The sequence below is a fragment of the Arachis stenosperma genome, chromosome 6 (assembly GCF_014773155.1).
Source record: "Arachis stenosperma cultivar V10309 chromosome 6, arast.V10309.gnm1.PFL2, whole genome shotgun sequence".
Taxonomy (NCBI): domain Eukaryota; kingdom Viridiplantae; phylum Streptophyta; class Magnoliopsida; order Fabales; family Fabaceae; genus Arachis; species Arachis stenosperma.
Window position 1 is genome coordinate 16989631 of NC_080382.1, and position 12966 is coordinate 17002596.

At 38.6% G+C, this 12966-nt stretch overlaps 1 non-coding gene across 1 annotated transcript; it reads left to right on the plus strand.

Moving 5' to 3' along the window:
- The first annotated feature begins 12574 nt into the window (after nucleotides 1–12574).
- Nucleotides 12575–12682, plus strand: LOC130937929 (small nucleolar RNA R71). Its single transcript, XR_009069119.1, has one exon. It is a non-coding gene; the product is annotated as a small nucleolar RNA R71 (small nucleolar RNA).
- The last annotated feature ends 284 nt before the right edge of the window (nucleotides 12683–12966 follow it).

Consider the following 12966-nt stretch of genomic DNA (forward strand, 5'->3'; position numbering starts at 1 on the left):
ATCACAAAAAGTAATATGTATGGATTCCTCTATAGTTTTATGATCTTTGAGGTAAATTCTATAGGCTTTGCTAGTAGTGGAGTATCCAACAAACATGCCCTCATATGATTTTGGATGAAATTTGCCAAGATTTTCTTTGTTATTAAGCACAAAACACTTGCATCCAAAAATATGGAAATACTTAAAATTTGGAGGGGTTCCTTTCCATAGCTCATAAGAAGTTTTTTTTAACCATTTTCTAATAATGGTCCTATTCAAAATATAACATGCTGTATTTACAGCTTCAGCCCATAGAAATTTTGGAACCTCATTCTCACATAACATAGCTCTAGTCATTTCTTGAAGGCTTCTATTCCTTCTTTCAACAATCCCATTTTGTTGAGGTGTTCTAGGGCATGAAAAATTATGAGTAATTCCAAAGTCATCACAGAATTTTTCAAAGTCTTGGTTTTCAAATTCTTTTTCATGATCACTTCTCAAATGGGCCACTTTTAAATCTTTTTCATTTTGAATTTTCTTACAAAGGGTTGTGAAAGCATGAAAGGTATCATATTTATGAGCAAGAAAAAGTACCCAACCAAATCTAGAGTAATCATCTACCACTACCAAACCATAGTGTTTACCTCCTAGACTTTGAGTTCTTGTTGGACCAAAAAGATCAATGTGTAACATCTCTAATGGCCTTTTGGTTGAAATTCCATCTTTTGGTTTAAAAGAGGATTTAACTTGTTTGCCTAGTTGACAAGCATCACAAGAAAGATCCTTATCAAATTTGATTTTAGGAATTCCTCTAACCAGATTTTTCTTTACTAGCTTAGAAATTTGGTACATGCTAGCATGACCCAACTTTCTATGCCATAGCCATTTTTCAGATTCAAGAGAAGTAAAGCATGTTACATTTTGTTCTTTCAAGTCCTTAAGAGTTAATCCATACACGTTGTTGCATCTTTTAGCTTCAAAAAAAATATCTCCAGTTTTTTCACAAACAACCAAACACACAAACTTTCTAAAAATAACTTCAAATCCTAAATCATACAATTGGCTTACACTAAGTAAATTATGTTTCAAATCATTTACAAGAAGAACATCATTTATACAAGATGAAAAGCTTTTAGCAACTTTTCCAACAGCCACTATCTTTCCTTTACCATCATCACCGAAAGTGACAAGTCCTCCATCATATTCATCAAGCTTTATGAAGAATGTTGTCTTTCCAGTCATGTGCCTAGAGCATCCGCTGTCCATGTACCACATATTTTCCTTCCGTTTGGATGCTAGGCATACCTACAAAATAAGCTCAAGTGACCTTAGGTATCCAAATTTTCTTGGATCCTTTCACGTTAAACCATCTCCTATGACCCAAACCATTGTAATAAAAAACAACTTTGTAAACTTTATCACCAATCATTCTTTCACCAAAAAAATATTGAATGGGAAAGTGTTCATTTCGGTTGCATAGTCTACAAAATCTTGGAGTTGCTGTTTTGTTAAAGTAGGTTTGGTTTTGAAACCTTATGTCATTAGAAGATGAAGCAATATTTCCAAAACAAGGTTTTTCAATAGATTTGAAAGTCTTTTGAAACCCCAAGCCAGCTTTATCAAAAAGTGGTTTTTGACTAGCCAAAATTTGATTTAAATTTTCAAAACTTTGAGTGAACTTGGCTAGGTCATTTTCAAGGTTTTTGATCTTTTTCAGTAACTCTTCATTCTCTTTAAAACAGTTTACATATGTAATAACAGAATGGTTACTTTCACAGCTTTTAAGTTGAGCTTTTAACTGCTTATTTTCTTCAACAAGTTTAGTAGCAGTTTCGGCCTCCCTTAGCTTCTCTTTGAGAAAATCATTTTCATCTTTAAGGTTGGTGATTTGTTGTTCAAGATCTTGGTTATCAAGTAAAAAATATCTTATTTTTTCAGAAAGGTGGTCTATCATAAGATGAAGATCTTCAGTGTTAGGGTTGTGAAAGACTATCTGATCTATGTAATCTGCCATGAGACATGGTTATGACTTGGTCTCAGATTCCTCATCATCATCATCTGAGTCATTTTCCAAATCTTCCCATGAAGTCATCAGTCCCTTCTTCTTTCCTCTTTTTGGCTTCTCCTCCTTCTTTAACTTGGGACAATCAGATTTGAAGTGCCCCATTTCCTTGCAGTTGTAACAAGCTACTTTGCTAAGGTCTTTCTTGATTTTTCTGGAGCTGCTGCCTTTGCCTTTGAATTTCACCATTTTTCTGAATTTTTTGGCAAACAACACAAATTCATTTTCAGAGGAGTTATCACTGAATTCGTCATCCAGGGGGTTAGTTACAGAAGAAAAAGCAATTCCTTTCTTTTTTGACTCTTTTTTCAAATAAGTGTTTTCAAAAGCAAGAAGGTTTCCTCTCAAATCATCACATGTCATGGAATCAAGGTTACTGCTCTCAGAAATAATTAAAGCTTTTGTTTCCTACTCTTTAGTGAGACATCTCAACACTCTTCTCACAAGCACAGAATCAGAATGTGTTATTCCCATAGCATCCAAGCCAGCGATGATGTTGTTGAACCGTTCGAACAGTTCATCAATAGGTTCTCCTTTCTTCATTGCAAACATTTCATACTCTCTGTTTAATATGTCTATCCAAGTCTTCTTCACAATGGTGGTTCCTTCATGAGTGATTTGCAATTTGTCCCAGATTTCCTTTGCCGTTGTGCATCGTGATACCCGTCGGTATTCCTCGAAGCTGATAGCACAATTGAGTATATTTACAGCCTTGGCATTTAGCTCTACCTTATTTCTATCTTCCTCGGTCCAGCTTGCTTCTGGTTTAAGAGTGACTACTCCTTCAGCACTTGTGTTAGTTGGAAACTGAGGACCCTCTAGGATGATCTTCCAAAGCCTGTAGTCTACTGCTTGCACAAAGATTTTCATTCTCTCCTTCCAATAGGTATAGTTTTTCCCATTGAAAAGAGGCGGTCTGTTGCTTGACTGTCCTTCTGTAAGGTTGTAGGACACCAGATTTGAGCTACTGCTTTTTGCCATATGGAACTTTTCTCCAAGCTGCAAAGCTTGATCTCTTTGAGACTATGCTCTGATACCAATTGATGGTTTTCAGTGGCTAAGAGAAGGGGGGTTGAATCTTAGCCCCCTTTTTTGCTTGATTACACTTGCTGGTCTTTGAGGAGACTTTTTAATTTTGTCTCGTCTCTAGTCACGAGACTTTTATTTTTGTCTCGTCACTTGGCACGAGATATTTTCAGTTTTAGCTCCTATGCAGTAGAAACATAAATGGAGTAGAAGAGAGAGAAAATTACACCCAGATATATCCTGGTTCAACTGCTAAGTGTAGTGCAGCCTACATCCAGTCTCCATCACAACAATGATGGAATTTCACTATAATCTTCTTGATTACAGACTGTAAAGTGCTAACCCAACTTACAAGGGGATTTCCACAGAATCATGAAACACAACACAGATGTACAAAGGAACTCTAAGGACATCTATGGCTTTTTCTTTTAATTTTGCACTCTCTGCCTTTTTTCGCTCTATGGCTTTTTCATACAAACCTCACTGTTTGCCTTTTTCCATGAGACTCAAGACATGACAAAGTTAAACAGAAAAATACAAAACATAATACATTGAAGGAGAAGAGAAATCTGTTAGCTCAGGTAGCTCTGAGAACACTGTGCCTCGTACTCTCACACTTTCTCCTTGAATCAAGCCGTGGCTGTTCTCCCTTTTTATAGAAGGGGGAAGCCTCCACAGTTGAAACCAAAAACCAAGCCAACTTCTTCTTCTCCAAGAACAAAACCGGTTTGGCCAGAGAGAGAGAGAAGAGATAACCCATGCAAAATCCAACATGCAATTACCTCTAGTCCTTCCTTGGTCATCACTCTTCATCAATCCGAGCGCTCCATCCTTGGCTTGCTCTCCAAGATGAATTTCTGGCCCTTGATGCTTCATGATGATGATGGCTTCATCTGCTCCAATCTCTGCCTCTTCCATCACATAGCCACCCTAGCTACTTCCTGTGGTGGTTGAGCAGAATCAGAGACAAGCCATCCCTCCAAGGATCTTCTCCTTGCTGGCCGAATCTCCTTCTACCATTTTTGGTATGGAGAAGCCAAGATCTCATCACCATATCTTACCATAAGTGATAAGAATCTCAGCCACCACATTTTTTATGTTTTCTTGCCATCATTGTGATGGTCTTCAGACGTGCCTTTCCTTCTTTTCGGTAGCTCAATGTAGCTTTCATGGATGCTGTGTAATGACTGAAAGAGATGAAGAAAGTTAAGAGAGAAGAAAGAGAAATTTGAACATTAACTAATGGATTCTGATAAAGCAAAATAAATGTCCACTTCCCTTTTACTGAGCAACATGTAGCTTAATGATGCCCATCAAATTAATGACCAACTCTCTCTTATGTTTCCAATGCATATATTAACTTCACTTTAATGAAATTTGAATTCCATCATATGGTGAAGAGTGAGATCCGTTGAAGGCATAAGGCAATAACAACATTTGCTTTCCTGATTAATTTATTTTCAGATCATGCATTGGGTTGTATAGCAAAACATGATTAACTTGGGCTTGTAGCAATAATAGATCAATTTGGCCCAAGTAACATAATAATCAATTCAGTCATACTCATCATATATTCTTGCATCAATGCTGAAAGATTTAACCAATTGGGCTTAAATCAAAATTTCTGGCCCAAATATCATAACCATGTTTTTAGCCACCATAATCACAACATCTTAATACCAAGGCTGAATATTTTTGATACAATTGGGCTTGCACCAGAATTCTTTTATTTTTGGCCCAAAGATACCTGCATAGCAAAAATTAATTTATTAACATATGTGAATTAATATTTTTGCTATTTATCAAAGTAATAATGTTTAGTCATCACAAATATTAGTTTAGAGTTTTTCAAACTCATCATAAACAATAATAATAGCCAAGCCAAGCTTAGTGTGCTTGATGAACAGAGAATGATCATGAGGAGACTTGATAAAACCATGTTGTTGAAGAAAACCACTTAATCTTAAATTCCATTGATGGCTTGCCTGTTTCAAGCCATATAAAGAACGATTCAACTTACAAACAGCACCATTTGGAACATCGAGACCTTGGAGAAGTTTCATATAAACCTCTTCTTGCAACTCACCATGCAAGAATGCTGTATTAATGTCTAATTGGTGATGTTTCCAGCCATGGACAGCAGCAAGAGTAAGAATCAGTCTTAAAGTGGTGATTTTTACAACAGGACTGAATGTATCAAAGTAATCATACCCAACTCATTGATGAAAATCTTGAGCCACCAGACGTGCTTTGTGGCATTCAACACTGCGATCTGGATTAAACTTCACTTTAAAAACCCATTTGCATCCAATGATGCACTTTCCAATAGGCAAAGAAGTAATAGACCAAGTCTTATTCTTCTCAAGAGTGAGTAATTTCGCACTAATTGTATTTCTCAAGCATTCGTGCTGCACAGCTTGTTCATAAGTCTTTGGCTCAACTGTTGTGGTTATTGCTAGGGAAAAGGCTCTATGGACAGGGGACATCTTTCCATAATCCACCATATGAGATAGACCGTACTACTTGGAACATGATTGGTTACTAGAACTTTCTGTTCTAAGTAACATACAATGATAATCTTGAAGATAAGAAGGTAGTTTATGTGTACGAGTTGATCGTCTAAGATCCTGATTACGCATGTTATCATTTAAATGAGGATTAGATGATGCACTATTTGGTGGACTAGTAGAAGCTGCATGTGAATTAGTGAGCGATGTTTGGTCACTAGGCTCATGAAAAGAATCAATAGTTGCATGAGATGGATGAAATGCATTTAAGGAATCATAAGTAAAAAGATCAAATCCATTAAAATTAGAATCAGTAATAGGTAGAGAAGAGGCATTTATGGATTTTGTGAGCATGTCATCATGAAAAGATTTATAAGAAAAATAATGTTCATAAAAATCCACATTTCGAGACAAAAATAATTCTTTAGTGTGAATATCAAACAGAATATATCCTTTTGTGCCAGCTGGGTATCCAAGAAAAATACACTTTCTTGCTCGTTTATCAATTTTTTTTCTTCCAGGAGTTAACGTTGAAGCAAAAGCCAAGCATCCAAACACTTTAAAGTGACTAATGTCCGCATCCTTACCAAATAAGGTAGCCTAAGGGGTTTTATTTTTAAAACCGGAGTTGGAAGTCTATTAATTAAATGAACAGCTAAACCAATAGCAAAAATCCAAAAAGCTTTTGGCAAGGACGATTGAAACATTAATGCTCTTGCAATGTTAAGAATATGTTGGTGTTTCCGCTCAACAATACCATTTTGTTGAGGTGTCTCAACACATGATGTTTGATGCACTATACCCTGTGAATTATAAAAAACATCAAGTTTAAACTCAGGACCATTGTCAGTTCGAATAATCTTTACCTGAAAATTAAAATGTGTTTTCACATAGGCAACAAAATTCTGGACCAAACTGCTAGCTTCTAACTTTAATTTCATGAAATAAATCCATACAAATATGGTTTTATCATCTACTACAGTTAAAAACTATTTATAACCTTGTAAAGAAATAAGTGACATTGGCCCCCAGATATCGATATGTATTAAATCAAAACTGTTTAGACTTGTTGTTTCACTAAGGGTTATGGTAACCGTTTCTGCTTGGCATAATGGTAAAAATCACATAGTTTAGAGCAAGTAGATACTGAAAACTGCACACAAGGATATATTTGTTTGATAATATCAAATTTGCTTTGGGGTACATGACCCAATCTAAAATGCCATAAATTCTCAATAGAAAAATTTGAAGTTTGTGTAACTGGTGCACGAAATTGTGATCACTACTTTTCACAACTCAAATAATCCCCGGTAATGAATCCAAAAACTTGGTGTTCAATACCATGGCATAAACACAACTTCGCACAACTAACCAGCAAGTGCATTGGGTCGTCCAAGTAATAAACCTTACGCGAGTAAGGGTCGATCCCACGGAGATTGTTGGTATGAAGCAAGCTATGGTCACCTTGTAAATCTCAGTCAGGCAGACTCAAATGGTTATGGATGATATATGACTAAAACATAAAGATAAAGATAGAGATACTTATGTAATTCATTGGTGAGAACTTCAGAAAAGCGAATGGAGATGCTTTGTCCCTTCCATCTCTCTGCTTTCCTACTGTCTTCATCCAATCCTTCTTACTCCTTTCCATGGCAAGCTGTATGTTGGGCATCACCGTTGTCAATGGCTACAGTCCTGTCCTCTCAGTGGAAATGTTCAACGCACCCTGTCACGGCACGGCTATCCAGCTGTCGGTTCTCGATCATGTCGGAATAGAATCCAGTGATTCTTTTGCGTCTGTCACTAACGCCCCACAATCGCGAGTTTGAAGCTCGTCACAGTCATTCAATCATTGAATCCTACTCAGAATACCACAGACAAGGTTTAGACCTTCCGGATTCTCTTGAATGCCGCCATCAATTCTAGCTTATACCACGAAGATTCCGGTTAAAGAATCCAAGAGATAAACATTCAAGCCTTGTTTGCTTGTAAAACGGGAGTGGTTGTCAGGCACGCGTTCATAAGTGAGAATGATGATGAGCGTCACATAATCATCACATTCATCAAGTTCTTGAGTGCGAATGAATATCTTGGAATAAGAACAAGCTGAATTGAATAGAAGAACAATAGTAATTGCATTAATACTCGAGGTACAGCAGATCTCCACACCTTAATCTATGGTGTGTAGAAACTCCACCGTTGAAAATACATAAGAACAAGGTCTAGGCATGGCCGTGAGGCCAGCCTCCCAATGATCTAAGATAGCATAAAACTCAAAGATAGCTACCCAGATGTCTCCAATACAATAGCAAAAGGTCCTACTTATAGAGAACTAGTAGCTTAAGGTTTACAAAGATGAGTAAATGACATAAAAATCCACTTCCGGGCCCACTTGGTGTGTGCTTGGGCTGAGCATTGAAGCACTTTCATGTAGAGACTCTTCTTGGAGTTAAACGCCAGCTTTTGTGCCAGTTTGGGCGTTTAACTCCCATTCTTGTGCCAGTTCCGGCGTTTAACGCCGGGCAGTTTTGAGCTGATTTGGAACGCCGGTTTGGGCCATCAAATCTCGGGCAAAGTATAAACTATTATACATTGCTGGAAAGCCCAGGATGTCTACTTTCCAACGCCGTTGAGAGCGCGCCAATTGGGTATCTGTAGCTCCAGAAAATCTACTTCGAGTGCAGGAAGGTCAGAATCCACAGCATCTGTAGTTCTTTTCAGTCTCTGAATCAGATTTTTGCTCAGGTCCCTCAATTTCAGCCAGAAAATACCTGAAATCACAGAAAAACACACAAACTCATAGTAAAGTCTAGAAAAGTGAATTTTAATTAAAAACTAATAAAAATATACTAAAAACTAACTAAATCATACTAAAAACATACTAAAAACAATGCCAAAAAGCGTACAAATTATCCGCTCATCACAACACCAAACTTAAATTGTTGCTTGTCCCCAAGCAACTGAAAATCAAATAGGATAAAGAGAAGAGAATATGCAATGAATTCCAAAAACATCTATGAAGATCAGTATTAATTAGATGAGGGGGGCTTTTAGTTTTTTGCCTCTGAACAGTTTTGGCATCTCACTCTATCCTTTGAAATTCAGAATGATTGGCTTCTATAGGAACTCAGAATCCAGATAGTGTTATTGATTCTCCTAGTTAAGTATGATGATTCTTGAACACAGCTACTTTATGAGTCTTGGCCGTGGCCCAAAGCACTCTGTCTTCCAGTATTACCACCGGATACATACATGCCACAGACACATAATTGGGTGAACCTTTTCAGATTGTGACTCAGCTTTGCTAGAGTCCCCAATTAGAGGTGTCCAGGGCTCTTAAACACACTCTTTTTGCCTTGGATCACAACTTTATTTCTTTCTTTTTCGTTCTTTTTCTCTTTTTCTCTTTCTCCCTTTTTTTCTTTTTTTTTTCGTTCTTTTTTTTTTGTATTCACTGCTTTTTCTTGCTTCAAGAATCATTTTTATGATTTTTCAGATCCTCAGTAACATGTCTCCTTTTTCATCATTCTTTCAAGAGCCAACATTCATGAACCACAAATTCAAAAGATATATGCACTGTTTAAGCATGCATTCAGAAAACAAAAGTATTGCCACCACATCAAAATAATTAATCTGTTATAAAATCTGAAATTCATGCAATTCTTCTTTTTTTAAGAACATTTTTCATTTAAGAGAGGTGATGGATTCATAGGAAATTCATAACTTTAAGGCATAGACACTAAGACACTAATGATCATAAGACACAAACATAGATAAACATAAGCATGATTTTTCAAAAAAACAGGGAAATAAAGAACAAGGAGATTAAAGAATGGGTCCACCTTAGTGATGGCGGCTTGTTCTTCCTCTTGAAGGTCTTATGGAGTGCTTGAGCTCCTCAATGTCTCTTCCTTGCCTTTGTTGCTCCTCTCTCATGATTCTTTGATTTTCTCTAATTTCATGGAGGAGGATGGAATGTTCTTGGTGCTCCACCCTTAGTTGTCCCATGTTGGAACTCAATTCTCCTAGGGAGGTGTTGATTTGCTCCCAATAGTTTTGTGGAGGAAAGTGCATCCCTTGAGGTATCTCAGGGATTTCATGATGAGTGGGATCTCTTGTTTGCTCCATCCTTTTCTTAGTGATGGGCTTGAGGTCATGCCTTCTCAGTTGAACCGGCTTCCCTCTTGAATCTCTCTTCCATTGAGCGCCCTCTTCACAAATGTCTATGAGGACTTGGTCCGACCTTTGATCAAAGTTGACCCTTTTTGAGTTTGAAAGGGACCTCAGGGATCACCTTCTTCAAGGCTACAACTTCATAGAAGTGGTCTTGATGCACCCTTGAGATGAATCTCTCCATCTCCCATGACTCGGAGGTGGAAGCTTTTGCCTTCCCTTTCCTCTTTCTAGAGGTTTCTCCGGCCTTGGATGCTATAAATGGTTATGGAAAAACAAAAAGCAATGCTTTTACCACACCAAACTTAAAAGGTTTGCTCGTCCTTGAGCAAAAGAAGAAAGAAGAGAGTAGAAGAAGAAGAAATGGAGGAGATGGAGGTGGTTTGTGGTTCGGCCAAAGGGGGGAGAAGTAGTGTTTAGGGTGTGTGAAAATGAAGGAGTGAAGATGGGTTTATATAGGGGTGAAGAAAGGGGTAGTGTTTGGCTATGGGAGGGTGGGTTTGGGTAGGAAAGTGGTTTGAATTTGAATGTTGAGGTAGGTGGGGTTTTATGAAGGATGGATGTGAGTGGTGAGGAGAAAGATGGGATTTGATAGGTGAGGGGTTTTTGGGGAAGAGTGGTTGAGGTGATTGGTGAATGGGTGAAGAAGAGAGAGGGTGGTGGGGTAGGTGGGGATCCTGTGGGGTCCACAGATCCTGAGATGTCAAGGAAAAATCATCCCTGCACCAAGTTGGCGAGCAAAATTGCTCTATGTGCCAATTCTGGCGTTAAACGCCGGGCTGGAGCCCATTTCTGGCATTTAACGCCAGGTGCTTGCCCTTTTTTGGCGTTTAACGCCAATCTGGTGCCCCTTTCTGGCGTTAAACGCCCAGAATGGTGCCAGACTGGGCGTTAAACGCCCATTTGCTAACTTCACTGGCGTTTAAACGCCAGCAAGTTCTCCTCCAGGGTGTGCTATTTTTCTTTCTGTTTTTCATTCTGTTTTTGCTTTTTCAATTGATTTTGTGACTTCTCATGATCATCAACCTATAGAAAACATAAAATAACAAAGGAAAATAGATAAAATATAACATTGGGTTGCCTCCCAACAAGCGCTTCTTTAATGTCAGTAGCTTGACAGAGGGCTCTCATGGAGCCTCACAGATACTCAGAGCAATGTTGGAACCTCCCAACACCAAACTTAGAGTTTGAATGTGGGGGTTCAACACCAAACTTAGAGTTTGGTTGTGGCCTCCCAACACCAAACTTAGAGTTTGACTTTGGGGGTTCTGTTTGACTCTGTTTTGAGAGAAGCTCTTCATGCTTCCTCTCCATGGTGACAGAGGGATATCCTTGAGCCTTAAACACAAAGGATTCTTCATTCACTTGAATGATGAATTCTCCTCTGTCCACATCAATCACAGCCTTTGCTGTGGCTAGAAAGGGTCTGCCAAGGATGATGGATTCATCCATGCACTTCCCAGTCTCTAGGACTATGAAATCAGCAGGGATGTAATGGTTTTCAACCTTTACCAGAACATCCTCTACAAGTCCATAAGATTGTTTTCTTGAGTTGTCTGCCATCTCTAGTGAGATTCTTGCAGCTTGTACCTCAAAGATCCCTAGCTTCTCCATTACAGAGAGAGGCATGAGGTTTACACTTGACCCTAAGTCACACAGAGCCTTCTTAAAGGTCATGGTGCCTATGGTACAAGGTATTGAAAACTTCCCAGGATCCTGTCTCTTTTGAGGTAATTTCTGCCTAGACAAGCCATCCAGTTCTTTGGTGAGCAAAGGGGGTTCATCCTCCCAAGTCTCATTACCAAATAACTTGTCATTTAGCTTCATGATTGCTCCAAGGTACTTGGCAACTTGCTCTTCAGTGACATACTCATCCTCTTCAGAGGAGGAATACTCATCAGAGCTCATGAATGGCAGAAGTAAATCTATTGGAATCTCTATGGTCTCAGTGTGATCCTCAGATTCCCATGGTTCCTCATTAGGGAACTCATTGGAGGCCAGTGGACGTCCATTGAGGTCTTCCTCAGTGGCGTTCACTGCCTCTTCCTCCTCTCCAAATTTGGCCATGTTGATGACCTTGCACTCTCCTTTTGGATTCTCTTCTGTATTGCTTGGAAGAGTGCTAGGAGGGAGTTCAGTAATTTTCTTGCTCAGCTGACCCACTTGTGCCTCCAAGTTTCTAATGGAGGACTTTGTTTTAGTCATGAAACTTTGAGTGGTTTTGATTAGATCAGAGACCATGGTTGCTAAGTCAGAGTGGTTCTGCTTAGAATTCTCTGTCTGTTGCTGAGAAGATGATGGAAAAGGCTTGCCATTGCTAAACCTGTTTCTTCCACCATTATTGTTGTTGAAACCTTGTTGAGGTCTCTGTTGATCCTTCCATGAGAGATTTGGATGATTTCTCCATGAAGAATTATAGGTGTTTCCATAGGGTTCTCCCATGTAATTCACCTCTTCCATTGAAGGGTTCTCAGGATCATAAGCTTCTTCTTCAGATGAAGCATCCTTAGTACTGCCTGGTGCATTTTGCATTCCAGACAGACTTTGAGAAATCAAATTGACTTGCTGAGTCAATATTTTGTTCTGAGCCAATATGGTATTCAGAGTATCAATCTCAAGAACTCCTTTCTTCTGATTTGTCCCGTTGTTCACAGGATTCCTTTCAGAAGTGTACATGAATTGGTTATTTGCAACCATTTCAATTAGTTCTTGAGCTTCTGCAGGCGTCTTCTTCAGATGAAAAGATCCTCCAGCAGAGCTATCCAAAGACATCTTGGATAGTTCAGACAGACCATCATAGAAAATACCTATGATGCTCCATTTCAGAAAGCATGTCAGAAGGACATTTTCTGATCAATTGTTTGTATCTTTCCCAAGCTTCATAGAGGGATTCTCCTTCCTTCTGTCTGAAGGTTTGGACTTCCACTCTAAGCTTACACAATTTTTGAGGTGGAAAGAACTTTGCCAAGAAGGCATTGACTAGCTTTTCCCAAGAGTTCAGGCTTTCTTTAGGTTGTGAGTCCAACTATATCCTAGCTCTGTCTCTTACAGCAAAAGGGAATAGCATAAGTCTGTAGACCTTAGGGTCAACCCCATTAGTCTTGACAGTGTCACAGATTTGCAAGAATTCAGCTAAAAACTGATGAGGATCTTCCAATGGAAGTCCATGAAACTTGCAATTTTGTTGCATTAGAGAAACTAATTGAGGCTTAAGCTCAA